The sequence below is a fragment of the Cinclus cinclus genome, chromosome 8 (genome assembly GCF_963662255.1).
Source record: "Cinclus cinclus chromosome 8, bCinCin1.1, whole genome shotgun sequence".
Taxonomy (NCBI): domain Eukaryota; kingdom Metazoa; phylum Chordata; class Aves; order Passeriformes; family Cinclidae; genus Cinclus; species Cinclus cinclus.
Genome location: NC_085053.1, coordinates 28,237,715 through 28,255,344, shown reverse-complemented (window position 1 = coordinate 28,255,344; position 17,630 = coordinate 28,237,715). Strand labels below are relative to the sequence as shown.

Genomic DNA, 17,630 nt, shown 5'->3' with positions numbered 1-17,630 from the left:
GCACATTTTCTTATGAAATTAACTGTGGGACCATGTGTCACGGATGCTGTTATTTTCCCTGACTTGCTACCTGCCTTTGGCTGAGGTTTTAAGAAGCACCAGAACTTTCTCTGTGGTCCATAGCAGGATGGATTAGACCGTCCAGGGCATGTCGTGTTAGTACAATAGGGGAACACTTTTAAGACTTTAAAGTCATGTAATACAATTCTAGGCTGGATCTTTCTTGTTAAAAAAAGTAGAATGGGAGTGATTGAAAGAGAAAAGGGCCAATATTTGACAACAGAAATCAGCATAACCTCCTAACAGCGGCAGTCATGGATGACTGCCCTTTGACCCGGGGAGATTATGTGGGATTTCAATGACAACAGCTGGAAGTGAGCATGTGAGAATAGAGAACACAGATCTGAGGCCTCCTACAAAAGACTGCACAATCCCTGCCCAGATCTGAGTGTTGATTAGAAATTGTTTCCTGGTCCTGGCTTAATAGACTGTGATAATGAAAGTTTTGTTAACCCTTCACAATATGCAAAACCACTGGTAAATGATTTGCCTTTTTGGGTTTTAGCTAAAAAGTCTGTATCCATCAGTCAGTGAAATTGTCTGCCTGATACTGTTTTGTTGGTTTTTTTTTTTTTAATTGGTACCCAGAGCTCAAGTTCAGCCCCTTTTCCATATGGTTTGTGGCCAATTGGAATCAATGTCTGCTAAGGGGGGGCTTGGAGGAAGGACTCCCACTCTTCCCTAAGGAACCCACCTGAACAGGGATGCTCCAGAGGTGAATCAGAACACAAATACATGTGTAACCTCTCCCTGTGTGTTACCTTTCCTACTCATGGCACGTTAGAATCTCTAATGAGAAAAACACCTAATTATGCTTCCGATATTTGTCCTATTGAGTTTCAGAGCCTGGGCTGCAAATTAAAAAACATGGACCACAGCAAACATGGCATCAGGTGTGCCACCAATAGCCTCATCCTGCATGGATCCACTGCAGCCTCAGCTCTTAGGAGATTCAAACTCATTTTATATTTAAGTGCAGAGATAGTGGAATTAATGGAAACTTATTACTGTTAATGAACCGATTACAGATTGCAATCAATCATGTCAGGTTTTGTCCAAGTGATGGTACAGGGATAGTTCCTTTCTCTTGAAGACAAAGGTCTTCTTGAAACATTGAAAGCATTTCAATTCACATTAAAGACCTTGTGTAATGGAAACCATTCCTAAGACGTCTGGTGCAGGTTTTCATTTCTGCTTATCCCTAACATCACTGGGTACTTTTCATTACTTGTGTGAGTGAGAAATCAGTTAAATACAGTTTTTTGATATAATGATAAGAATTTAGAATCTCCCTGTCTACCATAAACTCAATTTGATAAAAAACCCTGCATTAATACCGATAGAGGCCTATAGCTTGAAAAACAACAGATGTCTTAAATTAGCATATTTCTGTTTCAGGTCCTCCATCCAAAAATGAAGTATTAAAGAAAAGAAGAAAAAAAATCATTATAAATGGTCATACTCATTTGGCAGCTTATAAAATAACGTGCCTCCTCAAAAGCATTTCAAAGTAAATGAGATGAAATCTCTCTTGGGATAATAATTCTGGAATATATATAGCATCCAACAATAAAAAGAGTAATAAAAATAAAAGCCTGCCTCCCTAGAAATAATAATATGAAGGAGTTATTTATCTTCATATTTTTATATCAACCCTGGTTACAAGAGCAATGACAGCTGAGATATCCAAGGTCTGTGGTGATATTGCCAGTGACTCAATGTCCAAGTGGAGCTTCCAGGGAAAGCTGGCAGCATGTGGCACTGCAGGGTGCTCCCTGGGCACCCATTAACACCCACCCCATGGCAAATATGGGCACTGGAGGGGAAGACCCAGAAGGGGATATTGCCATCCCTGTCCATCTCCGTCTCCAAGGCCTCTGTACAGTAACATCCCAATCACAAGCTTGGTGTTGCATTAACCTTGAGACCCTCCAGACAGCTGGGAAACCTCCTAAAGAGAATGATGCAAGGATCACTGTTCTATCCACTATCACAGTTCTATCCACTGGCTATTTTTTGATGCCAGCACCTTATTTCTGCTGCAGCCTGAAGGCGCGGGTTTGTACGACTCGCTCCATCAGCTGCCCTTGCTCCTCTCTCCATCACCAGTCCTTGCTCCTCTCACTCCTCACCAAGTATCAGCTGGTATTTTGCCTCCTGAATCTGCCCACTGGTTTCTAGGAAGCTGCTGGCAGGAGGAAGGAGCTGATGGCAGGGCTGTGTGCTGTAGCCGTGTTCCGGTCCGCACGCTGCCGGAGCGTGCCTTGGAACACGCAGAGTCTACTTGGGTTTACACTGCTCCAAATTAGAATTTAGCTACAGTATTAATGCCATAAATATTATTGTTCATGCCGTGTGAAGAACATCAGTGTGAAAATAAATGTAAGGATATTTAAAAACTGGTGTGGAATACTTAGGTATTCAGACTAATCACGGGCTGAAATAAGCACATTTGTTTCAAATCCTGTTTATAGCACTGCAGCCCCTCCCTCCTTTAAATCTTCCTCTTAACCATAGTGATGTTTATTGAATACCTGTCATTTCTCCAGCAGCATGTGCCAACAGCGGCTCACCAGTGCCAGGCTGCATGAAAACCCTTCTGTCTCCTATTCTCCAAGGGGCTCCCTTAGATCAACCACTACCATACCCAGTACACTGAAACCCATAAATTTGCAGATACTGTAGTCAAAATTCTTAACAGGAAAGTGCACCCATTTTGCCCAGTGTAGCATACTGAAATATCACATGGTGAGAAGCATTTCTCACCATGTGTAAACTGTCAATTTGATTTGAAATTAAAATTTTTGATTAACATGAGCATTTCTGAGCCTCCCGCTGGCAGCAGCCCTATTGCTGAAAAGTGACATGATTTGTGACACACATGCTGTACAGAAGCCCCATGCCAGCAATTGTTAAAACCATTTTCATTCTGCTTTAATACGGTATGACACTCAGGAAAATAATTTTAATATTTAGGAGAAAGAGGGTAAAGGCTTAAGGACTGAAGTCTTTTATGGGTGGAAAGCAGGATTAGAGCAGCACAGAAAATCGGCATGGAGGTCTCCCCATCTCACAAGTCATGTCTCTTTTCAGCAACAGGAACCATCTGCAGGAGGCTAAGAAAGGTCCATGCCGAAGCACAAAGCCTTCTTTTAAATCCAGTTGATATTTCAAACACAGCATGAGGTACTTTCCACCTATGAATGGAGAGATGCTTGTGCATGGTGAAATGCTTGCAACTCCAATAATTAAACCCATCTCATATGGGAGGTAGGATTTTCTGGTTTTCCACAGCAGTCTGTTATTTTTCCATGTTTATCATTTCCACGGAGATATCAGTGGTCACTGGAGATACTAACACTTATATGACGAAAGAGGAAAGTTTTGTGACTATTGAGACTTTTAAGGCTGGGAATCTACCTCTTCATCAGCCTGGTGGGAAGATTTTTTGCTAGCTTGAACAGCTACCAAGTGAGCACAAGAAGCAGGACAGATTTTAAGGCCCTGATGTACGCACACGGGAGACAAAAGTTCAGAGGGGATTTTTATAAACGTAAGCCTGTGTCACTGCTGCAAGCTGCTGACTCAACTGTGTCACCTGCGTGTTTCTCAGAGTGGATCATTTCTTTTCCAGTAACATCATGTTCTGAGGAAGTTTATCATGAAACAAGTATCACGAACAGTCATTCTGAGCAGCAGAACAGCTTTAATATGTGTCGACACGCATCTGACTTTTCTTTGAGCTCCTAACACTGCTCATCACATTAAACACTCCGCTCTGCTGGACTCTCTGTTCCTAGTAAACACAGAGATTTCTAATTGCCATAACACAGCAAGATAAAAAAAAAATATAGTATTTCAAAAGCAATTTTAGATGGTGAAATGAAGTAGCAGCATGATTCAGATGCCCTGGAAGTATCTTTTAAATAAGTCTTAAGTTTAAATAACCATTGTGTGTAAATATCATTTTAATTAGTATTTTGCCAAGAAATTATACAACTGCACTCAACGATGCTGTAATTATTTCAGGATCTATAAAACCCTCCCTCAGCTGGTGGTAGATGGGTGCACTCTCCAAGGTCACCCTACAAACACGCTCAGAGCTGGACCCAGGGACTCTGAAGTCCTGTAGACACAGAATTAGGGGGCTGTAAAAAAAGGTATCAGGATGGTTTTAATGTGTGTGTTAGTTTACAGTCATAGGAATAATCCATGCGTCCAGATAATACGGCAGGATTCTCTAGCAAAGCCCAGAGTCCAGGAGGAGCTGGTGGGGACAGGGTCAGGTGAGGGCAGCTCCCCTGGGTGATATGGACACAAACCCTGGCGACTTCATCCACTGGCTCCTCTCATCCTCCCTTCCTGGTACTCCCCTCTCCTCACACCACGGCACTTCTAAAAGACTAGCAGAACACCACAATAATAGAAGCGGTGGAAGTATCTGCTCAAGATTAGATTGGACAAAAGTGATGTGAAAGTGAGGAAGCTGGGGATGGAAGCTAAGTCACGAGGATCAGCCAGCTCCACCTTTCCCCATGGCTTTCCTCTCCAGAGCTACTTCTTACACCTTCTCAGCTGACAACAATGGTGAGCAAACTGCAATTCACAGTAAAATCAATGGCTATTGTGTATTTACCTGTTGTGCTTTAAATTGATTTTTTAGGAGTTTTCTCTCCAGGAGTCTCTTATTCCTCTATTCTTTGCATAGAACTAACTGTGATAGCTTTTAGTCCCCAGTAGGCTGAGGTCTACTGGTTACATATTAGTTATTCTAACTAAATTTACATGTTTGTTTTTCTTAGTTAGTGGCTGGGGAGGGAAGAGATTTGTCACATGTCATGTCATGTCATGTCATGTCATGTCATGTCATGTCATGTCATGCAATCATTTGCCTCTGACCGGCCCCACTGGGAGAGTGAAGGTGCATGGTGAAAGCACTGCACAGCCCTGGAAGCAGCACAGCCCCATCCTGGGGTGACCCAGGCTCTCCAGGCTCATATCCCAGGCTCTGCCAGGTCTCTGCCTCCCCCCAGCACTGAGGTGGAAGCCCCACAGACTGACTGGCTGACTCCCAGAGCTCTGCTGCACTCAGGGTTAAGCAGGCAACCGCGCTTCCAGACAGCAGTGGAGAACACCCAGTGTATTAGTGGGCAATTCCCCAGCCAAGTCCCAAACTAGGGACACAAATCCAGTGGGAAGAGACTGCTGGATGTGGAAACCAGCAGCAGAGCTCTGCATGATGACTGAGACTCTCTTTCCGTTTCGTTCTAAGTTCGTGTTTTGCAGGGCAGGATGCCCTGTCTACATTCCTCTATGGACTAAGAATGGACATTTATTAGCAAGTACTTGGGCGGACAGCCCAAAACTCCAGACTCCTGGCCTGGGACTGCAGGACAGAGAGGGCCAGTGACCCCCGTTTGTGTTTACTGCACTTTCACAGACACATGTTGGTGTGATAGGGGCATTCACTTTCTCAGGTTCAGGCCAAGGTCAGGCTAGAACACAAACCAAGTTTATTTTTCTCGTGTGACCTGCTCAAGCTGTAGCCCAAAGAGGGCCTCGGAGTTCACTCATTGTGAGGGATTCAACATGAACATGGCAAACAGAAGAGGCACAGAGGGACCTTGTTCATCTTTCACTACTTTCAAGTGCTTATCCCATGTGTGGCAGATTGGGTGGTTCCAGGGGGAGGTGCTCAGGGAATTGGGATGACATTGGAGGGATGTCCCATCCCAGGAGGGTGCCTGCAGCAACTCAGACATGCTCTTGGGGTACCAGTGAGGACCTGGGATGAAACTGCTCCTGGAAGCTGGGCTGGACAGCTAAGCCTTTGTACTCCCTTCCTGTGGTAGAAGATTTGCCTTTCTAGACCCTCTAACCCATCCCAGCAGTCAGTGTGTGTGGCACAGTGCAGTACCCTGGGATTCACAGGGGTGGATTGCCCTATCCTCATGTATTTAAAACAATCTGAAGATACCACAGAGGCCAGGATTTCATATTTTGGGCCATGTTTAGCAGTCTGGGCTGTGACAGTTTTTGCTCAGATTGACTTTCAAGCTGGCAGGAAAAAATGGAAAAGGAATTCCACTGGCAGAGCTCCACATTAAACTAAAACAACTCAGGTAAAAGAAACCCCATCTATTATGGTTTATGATGCATAAACATTCATTTCTTCTCTGTTCCTCCTTTGCTTGCATTACTGAAATGCAGAAATAAAGGGAAAAGTAATGATGGATGGATTTTGGAAAAGTTAGAGTTCAACTCAGGATGGATGCGATCCCAAACATTTCAGATTCTTATCTCATCGTAATTGGAATAGCTGAACCTCTCTTGTCTGCAAAATTAGGCAAGGCATCCTGTGAGAATGGGCTCTTTTTCACAGAAGTTTAGTCCCCAGACACATGAAAGAATGAAAACAAGAACTGGAACAGAACATTTTTACTTTTGAATAATGTCTTCATTTGAGCAGTTTAGATCAGAACTTCACTGGAAGAGCTGAGGAGGAAATTCTCTCACTGTGCCCATCCCTAGACACATTCTTCCACAGAGCACATGAATACTTATCAAAAATGATAATTTATCTATGAAACTCCCATTCTGTAGAATTCAAAAGAAAAACAGAAAGGGATAAAGTACACATGGACAGTAGATAGACTGTCCAGTCTTCTCCTCCCTACATCTAATGATGAAGAAATCATTCAGCCAAGTCCACATGCCCTGCTAGATCCACCTTTGCTCTTGAGAAACTCTGTCTCAACTCTGTCTGCTCTGGCTTGTCAGGATGAGCAGGAGAAGGGTGGGTGACTTCCTCCAGAAGCAGAATCTCAGGTCCAGAGATTACAGTGTTTGAAACATCTTGGTTTTAAAACTCCCTGAGGTTCAACAGAGAGAGATTAATTGCCAAAAGTCTTGGTATCTCCAGAGATTGCAGAGGGACAGGAAGGATTTTAGGTTCACCACTGGTGTCTCATTTTAATGCTTACTGTTGGATCCATGTCTTTGTCCATGTATCACGTCAGCATAGATGTGGAAGAAAATTTGCTTTCTTCCCCATTTCTTGCCCCAAGCAATGTCTCTTGACTTTCCCCATCCTTACAGTTTTATCTGGCTACTTTTTGTTTGGGTTTTTTTTTTTTTTTTCAACTCAGAAGCCTGTAAAATGCAAGCACTGCTGAGTTATCTTTGTGTTCCTGCCCTTCATCTGGTTCGTTTGCAGGAGGGAATAATGATCTGTCACCAAGGTAAATTCACTGCCTGGCAGATAATGCCACAGTGTTTCTGCTGCCCATTTCACAGTAAGACATTCTTTTTCAATGATGCTGCACCTCTGTTCTCGTGGGAACAGTTTATGGCTCACATAGCAATAGTAGTAATAACAACTTACATTTATATTGTACACGGGATGATCTTTACTTCCCTCTCCTTCTAACAGTGGACAGCCCCCAGTCCTACTGCAAATCCATCCTTCATGGCCACGGCAGACAGAAATCTGGATTCACTAATACTGAGCTGCCTCATTCCTCAGCTGTCTGCTCGGGTTGTCACATCCTTTCCAGCCCACTTTGTTATTGATTTAAATGGAGCCGTGGGCCACTACCCAACCACTGCTCTAAGCCTTCCCCCACAAAAATCTGTGGGGATCCCCTCCTGCCTCAAAACTGCAGCCATCTCAGTCTGTCAGGATGCTGTCCACCCTCTCCTGCTCCTCACCTCTCCCCTTCCTCCTGCATTTCCAGCTCTGGCATGCTTGGCTGTACAATAAAATTGGCTCCCCTCTGCACGGCATGGGGGGACAGGACCAGCTCTCTGCATTCTGCTGCTGGAAACTTCCTGAATGTGAATTACCTGATTTTGAAAATCAGGACTTTTGAGGTCTAACATGTGGGAAAATTGCAGGAGGTCTGCAGTGCAAAGCTGGTCAGGTGGGGACACCCCCCAAACACCAGCAGGTTTTCCGATGGAGATGCAGCTGTCAAAGAGCCTTCTGTTGCAGATAAAATCTTAAGAGTAAAGAAATAAAGTAGAAAGATAACAGGGACAGGGGTCTGGCTTCTCTGTGAGTGAGAGTGGTACAGCTACATAAGCAGTATCCCTCCCTTATGACCCTCGGAGAAGAAATACCAGTAAAAGGTTTGGCCCAGCATGGTCTGAGAGCTGGTGTTGGCACCCTGTGCTTGGCTAGGGCAGGGGAACTGCTGGGGTGCCATGGTGGCTCCATGGGAGGGCACACCACAGCCAGGGTTGAGGTGCTGGCTATGTGTCCTGAAAAGGCCAGTCAGAGAGAAGAGAAATATTTGGATCCCCTGGGGCAGCCCTATAATTTCCTTGTGCCTCCCCTTGCCAGGGACAGGAGTGAGGTGCTGGCTTCTCACACCAGAGTGTGGCTTGCAGCAGATCCCCTTGCTTCAAGTGCAAGTGAGGGAGGGTGGGAGGTAATGATTAGAGACACTCCAAAATGATTGCATTAATTGAATCTTATGAAAATGGCAAACAATGGCAGTGGATAATAATAAAACCCCACTTTAACCACGCACATCTCTTGTTTACTAGAAAGTGCTTCACTAACTGCAGATTTACTCTGGGGCACAGCAGGAAACTTTTCTCCTTTAAATTTAATCGGCCCTTTTTTTGCCTTTTTTTTTTTTTTCCCCTTTCAGACAAAAATACCAGCTATCAGATCTGTGTTTCCCATCCACTCCTAAGACTCCTCAGTGCAGTGCCTGGAGGTGATAGTGTGAACTCACTCAAGAATGTGAAGGCATTTTATAAATCATTTGGTTCCAGCAGGAGGGAGAGAAAGGGAGAAGGCAGAGGGATGATATAGTTTACAGCATATACTCAGCAGTAACTCCCAGCTGTCAAACTTCAGCATTTTCTTCAGTTGTAGCAGTGGTTAACAAAAAAATGTTAAGACAGCAGACATGAAATGTACATAGCAAGCAGCACATTTAATCAACTGGCACCTTCCTACCACCCCACCACTCAAATCTATCCGGACACTATCACAACCCAGAAAAAGAGTTGTACAAGTGAAGATAGGGCACTGAAAAAGGAGCAGGAACGAACAGCACAAACTGCTGTAAACAACTTGCAGTGCCCTTTTTCGTGCCAGATAACAGCGGAGTGAAAGAAGTGTGTTTGTAAGTAAGTCACTCGCTTCACCTTCCTCCTGACCCTTTTGCCATGCTCACTACTCTGCTCCCGGGAAAATATTTGTGGACCATTGAAAATAAAAATCTCTTTCTCACTTTCCAAGAAACAGATCTGGTACTTTTCCATTTCAGTCACACCAGAGCCAGGCTTCAAAGTGGATTTTATTCACACAACTCCATGAAAGTCGCCCTAAACTTTCTTTGCAGTTCCTAGCTAGCAACTTTTGCAGATAAAAAGTAGTACCTTCAATTAAAAAAAAAATAGTATCTAATTAATTACAGAAGTGATGAGGCTTTTTCTGGAAGCCTGGTCTCGATAGAGTGCCCTCCCTGACAACAGCAGCAGTCCCCTATGCTGCTTTAAGGGGTTGTGCATTGCCCTTCACATGCACCTCTCTGCTAGCGTATACAACTCCAGGTTTACAAAATTAGAATTACTTGGAAAGCACCTGATTAACCCAAGAATCTGCAATATGTGCAGACATACAGGTTTTTTCTGAGCATGTAAACCAAGTATGAGTATGGTTTGGATCCACTGAAAAGCAAACCAACTTGTACCTTTAAAACCACGAGATCCATAAAGGCACTACACCACAGGCAGAAACCAGAAAAAGGTGTGAAAAAAAGGCACACATTTTCATAGTGTATAGAGCTATTTAGAAAGGTCTGGAGTCTACAGAACACCTCTTGTGCTGGTCAGGAAGTCAAAGCTAAAGAACACCCGAATGTGAGCAGGAAAGTGCAATCCCTTATCTACACTTGGACATTCCCATCTGGATGAACCCAGCTCTGGCTGAAGCCACTCACAGAAGTTTAGGTGCTGGTAGTTCAGGTACAATGAAGGATAAGTGTGTAAGTGGGGGGAAAAGCACATATTGCTAAGAAGTGCCAGACTGGCTGGGACTGGAGTCACAGGGAATCTCTGATGCCTTTGGGTGAACTTGCTGGAAAACAGAAAGATACCCACCCACCCACTGCTGCCACTACCTCTGCCTCAAGCCTTCATTCCCTTCTGACTTCTGCAGGAAGGGAGCCAGCACCTCCCCAGCTCATCTGCACAGCACAGTTCCCAGCACATATTTCTAACTTCCAGTGGTTTGACCACAGAGGGCAAAAATTTTGGCCAGGGGGCACTTCTGATGGCAGGAGAGCAGCAGTGAGCCAGCCTGGGTTTCACTGCTGTGATGTCTGAGTGGAGGGTTCCCACTCACTGACACAAAGAGACACCACCTAAATAGATGTGGAGGTAATGAATACTTCGGGTAAGCGACTGATTTCAGAGGGGGCTTTTATCCACAGGCTCTGTATTTATAGTTCAAGCCTTTTCAATTAATACGCACACCCTAAAAGAATTAAACTACTAATTATCACATTTTACTGTGGTTCACAGAACTTTCATCAGATCTAGTAAATGAAATCACAAGTTCAGCAGAAGAAGCTTTCACTGTGCCAAATTATGTCAAGGGTATATCATGTTGATAATAAAAGATCACTTGGTTGGGAGCCTAACCTAGAAGGTTGGGGAGGCGTAAAAAGTTCACATTTTGGATCATTCTGCTCTGGTGTGGGCGTTTTGTATTTTTTCTCTTGGTTATTGTGGAAGGCAATTCTCCTGCAAGCAAAATTTTCCCCTTGTCTTACATTACCGAGCATTAGGGAATTTTTACATAGAAAGACAAATAGAAAGGTTTGGGGTTTTGTTTTGCAAGTCAGACCTTGGCATCACATCCGTTCTCCACTAATAAACTCCCCTCTCCACTCAACAGAAATTAAATGATGCCCACACCACAAATAAACTCCTTTCCCTAAGTGCCCAGCTTCCTGGTGGGCAGGGTGGTGTTCCAAAGCATCCTTCAGCCTGTGGTCTGCTCCGGTGGCCGCAATTACCCTGACGCAACCCAGCTCTCAGCTGTTAATTAAACAGCAGCTCTCTCAAGAAGACAGACATTAAAAACAGTTGTAGTGAAAGCTGGTGGTTGCTCCCAGCCCCAGCTGCTGTGCCCTGGGACGTGGGACATGGGTAGAAGGGGGTGCCTTGGCTGCCTGCCCATCCCAGCACTGCCACAGAGGGGGCAGGGACCTGACACTGAGGTGCCCTTGGGACAAAGAAAATCCCTGACCCTACAAAGGGAAGCTCAAGAGTTCCCTAAGAGGCTGCTGCTTCTGGCCATCTTCTGGCCCATTTCCAAGCTGCCCTCTAGATGGCCCTTGCTGTTATCTCCTGGATAAAGATTCATGGAAAGGAATGGGATGGAGCAACAGAATAAAAGTACATTTTTGAAACAACTTAGAATAATCTCAGCTGTATTTATGCACCTTATCCATTGGAAAGGTTCATTGCCTTTTCTCTGTACACACACATGGAGAAATAAAAATATATACTGGAGCTGCACTTTTATTTCTCCTCTCCTTTGCAGTGCTCAGCCACTCCAAGTGTAATGAACGTTTCATGTCTTTCAAGCACTGCTTTGTCATGCTATAAGCATTCATTTCATGCTTTGAATATTTCCTGTCATACTCGCCTTGGATGAATTTTTTGAGGGAATGCTTTGCTTGTGAAGGTTAATGGTTAGCAGAAGTGAAAACTGAAGTCCTCTGAAAATCCCCAAGCCTCAAGCACTGCAGGTCACTGATGAGAAGGGTCTCCAGCCATCCCCAACACAACTGACCCCACTGATGTCCCTGTTTCTGGCCTGACTGACAGTCAGAGCCATTTCCCATCACTGAATTCCCCCAAGAGAGTGCTAGCCACTGATAAGCAGGCTAAATCCTGAGCCTACAACACGACCCACTAAATCCTGGAAATGATGTGACTGTTCCTCACAGTCTGGACTCAAAAGAGTATATGGTAATATAGGGAAAAATGGTGTTTTCTTTTCTAATTATTCAGATGATTCTTCATGACAGTCATGAATCTGGATGGGACATACACCTGGATGCTGCAAAGTTTCAATTCTAGATTATTACAATTGAAATGTTGATTTTCTAGCTCTTTTTTGGAAATGTAATGCAATGAAATAAGATGAAGGAAATGCAAGACTACATCACACATAAACTAAATTTATAACCAGACATTTCTGCTTTTGTTTCCTTGGGAAACGCTGGCTCTCAGAGCTGCCTACAGGCAATCTCAGGGGGTGATGAAACACAGGTTGGACCTCATCAGACCTTTCTTGGCTGATGGGTCCTGTTAGAGTCAACAGCGTGTCCTGCCCAGTCCCAGGGAAGCCAGAGGAAACCAACCCCACCAGTACTCCCTGACTCGGCCACAGATTCCAAGCCTGGACAAATTTCCCTACTGCTGTTCCCCGTCAGCAGACAACGTGATCCGTAAGGGTGCAAATCTGTTCAGAATTTGGTCCTGGCAAGTTACAAAGGTGCAAACAAGCTGACATCACCAGGAGCTCTGACTTCAGTGCCAGCGATGAGATTCCTTATTGGAAATGCTAAGGGCTTTTTTTTAAAGCTTTTTCTGAAGAAAGTTAATTTTAGATTAGTCCCTCAGGCTGTGATAACTCCTCAGCGTGGCTCTGTAAACAAGAGAGGAGAGTCTTCTTGCATTTATAAGATTCTGATGCAAATAATCCCATGAACAAGAACATTAATAAAAGCTGCCGTTACTGTATTACTGCCTTTGCAGCTGTAACTGATAGGAAACTTTTTCTGCAAGGCTCAGTTATCTCCTGAAAATGAGGTGTTTCAGGAATGTTAGTCATCTGAGACCATGTATTTTCTAACAGAACCAGTTTCAGCATTGTGTGTCCAGAGGACAGCTCGTGTCCTTGCACTCCTCAGGTGGGAACTGAGGGGCTCATCCAAGGACAGTGGAGCCTCCAGAGAAGCCCAGCACCTCCATGGTGAGTTGGAATCAAGCTCTGTCACAGCTCTGAAAGCCTGTGAAGCAGCTGGACTCCACCTGAAGCAGTGGAGATGAGAGGTCAGGCATGGCCTGAGCAGAACATGGGAAACAGAATATCTCCCCTTTTTAAAAATTTGGCTGTGGAAAGAATCGTCGTCGCTAAGCCACCATTTAACCTGCAACGTTAGCTGAGTGATGGGGACAACCACAAAGAGCAGCTCCTTGTTCTCTGCCTGGGATGAGGCTTTGAAGGGTGAACTCAGTCTGAGCAGAGTGCCCAAGCCTTGGGCCAGGCAGGTGCTGCTTCTGCTGGCCAAAGCTATCCCACTGCTTGGAATGCTAAATTTGGGACCAGAAGGAAAGCATTCACAGAAGGATTGGACTCTGCAGCCTGTTAGTTTAGACAGAGGGGTCTTCCCACACATAATCTCCTCTTCCCTTTCAGCCAAAGCTAAATCATTTCTTCCATGACCAGCTTTGCATAGAGAAGAAGAAATTCCTCTTTGCCTTTTTTCCCACTGTGGCCTTCTCTTTCCCCCACAGCTCAAGGACCAGAAATTCTTCCTTTCTGTTTTTAGGCATGGAAAAGGAAGCATATACTTAAAACTTTTTTTTAAGGTTTAACACTCAAGTCCAACCCTACTTAAGCAAAAGAATTCACAAATTATATTTACAAGTCCAGTGTAATTACTGCAGGGCTGAAAAACGAGTTCTGCGAGTTACGGTGCATCATTGTTTTTCTTTTTCCTTTTTTTTTTTAATGTTTCAGTGAACAATGTGCCTTTCATTTCCTGCAGTGCTGTTAAGGTACTTGCAGCTCAAAGCAGTGAGACTGCATTAAAGCTAAAAAGCATTTGGTTTGGGCATTATGCATTTTTATTTTTTAGAAAAATGCCTTTCCCTCTTCAGAAATTGTCAGAGCAATGGATTTGGCACATGTTTGCAATCAGCTGTAATAATGAATGCTGGCCTGCTCACTTGAAATGGGAGAATTTACGAACTTCTTCAAAAAGAACTCACTCACCTGCAATCACAGTGCTGTGATACCAACTCTGAGCCACCAAATCACAGTTACCCCCGCAGGAGCAGCCTGTCAGAAATGACACAGCATTCTCCTGCTTTGCACAGCACACCTCGTGTGCACCTTTACGCTGCACTTATTAACTCACCAGTGCCACCACATCAAACACAAACACTGCCTGACATACATTTACTGACAGCAGCAGCACAACTCTGTACCAGTTATTAACCACTCTGCTACATCCTCCCTGCCTTTCTCCAGAGTTCAGCTCCTGATGGAGCAGAGCAGGATCTGACTTTTAATATCCTCTGAAAGACAGAATTGCAAATATCCCCAATTTGGAGACCAAAAGGTTTCCCTACTAAAAGTTTAAAATAATCCTACTTACAAAAAGAAAATCCATCTGATAGTTGTTTCCATGACTGAAAGTCAGAATAAAAGCCTGAGAGAGTGTCCACAGCAGTGCTGAGCTGGGAATTCAGTTGTTCCTGATCCCCAGGCATGCAGTCACTTCACTACATCAGACTACCCATTTTGTCATCATCACTTCACTGAAAACTAGTTTGTTTATAAAACACAACACCAAACCAGTACATTTAACAAGTTTTTAAAATCAATAACTTTTTTTAATTGGGTGAATTGCAAAATCACTTTGCAGTGCCAGCTGAAATGAAGCTTTTACATACCATTAGGCAACTACAAAAGTGGGGAAGTTTCCACATGGGTGTTCCACCCAGCCAGTCAGAAAAAATTCCTCGTTTGAGCAAAATATGAGGGCATCAAAAAATGTTCCTGCCTTTTGGATGAAGTTGCTGGCCTCTTCCATTATCCCTCCTGCAAATTTCCTCACCCATATAACAAACAGAGGAATTCTGGATTTTCTGCCTCTCCCCAAAAAACTGTTGCCCATGGTGACAGAGCAACATTGTGCACACCCTGTGTTGGTTTTACCCCCAGCTCCAGCACAAAACATCTGGACCTTGGACCATCCATGCACCAGTGAGCCCTGTCTCGCCTGCATTTTTGCTTTTCATGTCCATCATGCTGCATCTCTCCCTTAAGAAATAATTAAATGCTTAATATTTCTGTTAAATATTTGCAGTGGTGACTGGATGACTGCCTGGAAACTATTCTGGCTTAATGAAGGCTGAGGGAAAAGCCAGAGTTAGTGCTGAAGCCACCACAGAGAGCAGAAGGTGTCACCATCTTCCCTGTCTGTGATGATCCCACTCCAGAAAATGAACCAGCAAAGCCCACTGAAAAAAAAACAGGAGTAGCTCTAAAAAAGAAAAGCTTTTTTTTTTTTTTTCCCATGAACTTCACTTCAATGAAGGTTAGACATACAGGCTTTGCAAAACAACACATACAATTTAGAATGATAAATTAAAATCTGTAGTAGGAGGCCTTCTTTTTCAGGGCCGTATAGTTGACCCTTCTGAACCTACATTACTCAAGGTATGCAAAATATATGTGTATAATAAATAGCTCTAGAATTTATGGAGTGGAACAGAAAGGATATTAACAGGCAAGTAGAGAGGCTGTATAACCCTCACAAGGCCTTTAAAGATTTATTTTTTTAAAATGAAGGAATGCATGCATGGAAAAGGCAGCACTGAATCGATACACTTCTTTGTGCCTTCCAGAAACACATGCAAAAATGCTTCCAAATCTGCCCTCAATCTGGTCACTCCGCTGTTGGCATCAGTGGGAATGAGATTATTCACGATTCTGTTTTTTTCTTCGATTAAAAATAATAATAATAAAAAAATTCCTCTCTGTGTGGGCTCATTCCCACTCTCAGTAAAATCAATTACGAGCCTCCCATTGACTCCGGAGGGATTTGGATCAGGCCCTGTGGAAGTGGGTCTACAGCAAGTGTAGAACAACGCAGTTAATATGATTTATTGTGTCCGTTTCTGTGCGTGCAGTTTTTCATTTTCTAAAGCCTGCAGTTTTGCTTTCATCCTCACGTCCAGCAGATAAGAGCTGCAGATCTGTGTTGATCTACGTCGGGTACCCCGGAGCTGGGGGCTGTGTGTGCTGGGAATGAGCTCAGCCTGCCCGGGGGGAACGAGCCCTTCAGGGCCAACACTCTGCCTGAGAAAATCTCCCACACACACACTGCAGAAGGTGCAGAACCAGTGAGGAGGCTGCTGATGTGGTGGGGAAAAATACCCTTTAGTAAAGCTGAGAAAAAAAGAAGAAAAATCCCGTTCCTGTTTATTAAAAAAAAAAAAGTACCTTTTGCAGGTCAACGAGCAAAGTTCCAAGAATTCACTAAAAGATTGTTTTACAAAGAAGACTCAGGCTCCAAATCAGAGATATTTCATTTCACTAGGCTCTTACAGATTCTACATTATTAAACACAGAGACTGCTGCTTTTCGGGGCAGTTGTTGAGTAGCAAGCTTTGTTAAAGACTAAGAAACTGCAGGGTAAGATGAACTGTGCTTTAATAGCTGAGAAAGAATATTATCTAAACATGAAATAATAACATGCTTGGTGCCTAATACATTCTAAATTAAAATATGATTTAATAAACACAGGCAACATACTCCCCATTTATAAAAAAAAGCAGAATTGGCAGAACAAAAATCGCAGTTTAGTCAGTTCTCTTAACCTTGCAATCCTTTGGCTACAAATTAGAATTTTTGTGAACAGGATTGATAAGGGAAATTAGGCGCTGTCTTTCAGAAACAGCAGCAATGTTTTAAGATGGTATGTTTAGAGATGAACAGCACAAAACCTATCAAAATATGAAACCTTTAATATCTCACGGGAGGAAAATACAGGAGCTCAAATAGCCAAAATCTTGCTAGCCCAATGAGCCCTATGTTCCATGTCCTATGATTCACCACTGGTAATTTAAAGGTTTTTATGTGCCCAAACCTCTTCTTCTTTCCTTAATATTTTCACCAGTTTAACCCTAACCCCAAAACAGTCCAGATGTGAATGCAGCCCCCAAATGAAGCCCCCAAAACACCCACTGAACACATACACAGCTGTAAGGCAAAGCAGTTAGTTGCTCTTTGAAAGGGAAATCACACTTGCATTACTACAGATACAGTATTTCTACATGGATTTACACGTCCCAGAAATGGTGACAGGCTTCAGAGGTATCAACCCCTCACACAAATTCTTTTCTGTGTACGCAGAGTAAATCCCAAGTACAGTGGATAACCCAACCTACCATCTAGGGCTAATAAAGAAAAGCCCTGGTTATAGATAAAAGAAGTCAAACAAAACTACTACGAATAATCATCCCTTATTCTGAGTCCTAAATATAAGTAGTTAAACAAAACTCAGTTGCCACTGAGCCAACAAAAATTGTTGAGGTCTACCTTAGCTAAACACAAAAAGGAAGAGAAGCTGTTCCATTACACACATAGTCATTTTTTCACATATAGTCCCCACAGAAATCCACTATTATTGAATTTGTTTTTTCTGGGCTGCTTTTCAAAGCAAGCCATTGGTTCAGTAGAAGCCATTGCTTGTACTTTGAATCTGCCCTGATCCAGAGAGTAAGAATTTTCCCAAAAG

At 43.5% G+C, this 17,630-nt stretch overlaps 1 protein-coding gene across 6 annotated transcripts in view; it reads right to left on the bottom strand.

Annotated features, from left to right (window-relative positions):
• Window positions 1-17,630, bottom strand: part of NFIA (nuclear factor I A) — a 249,501-nt gene that overhangs the window by 95,846 nt on the left and 136,025 nt on the right. The gene's annotated exons all lie outside the window — the stretch shown is intronic.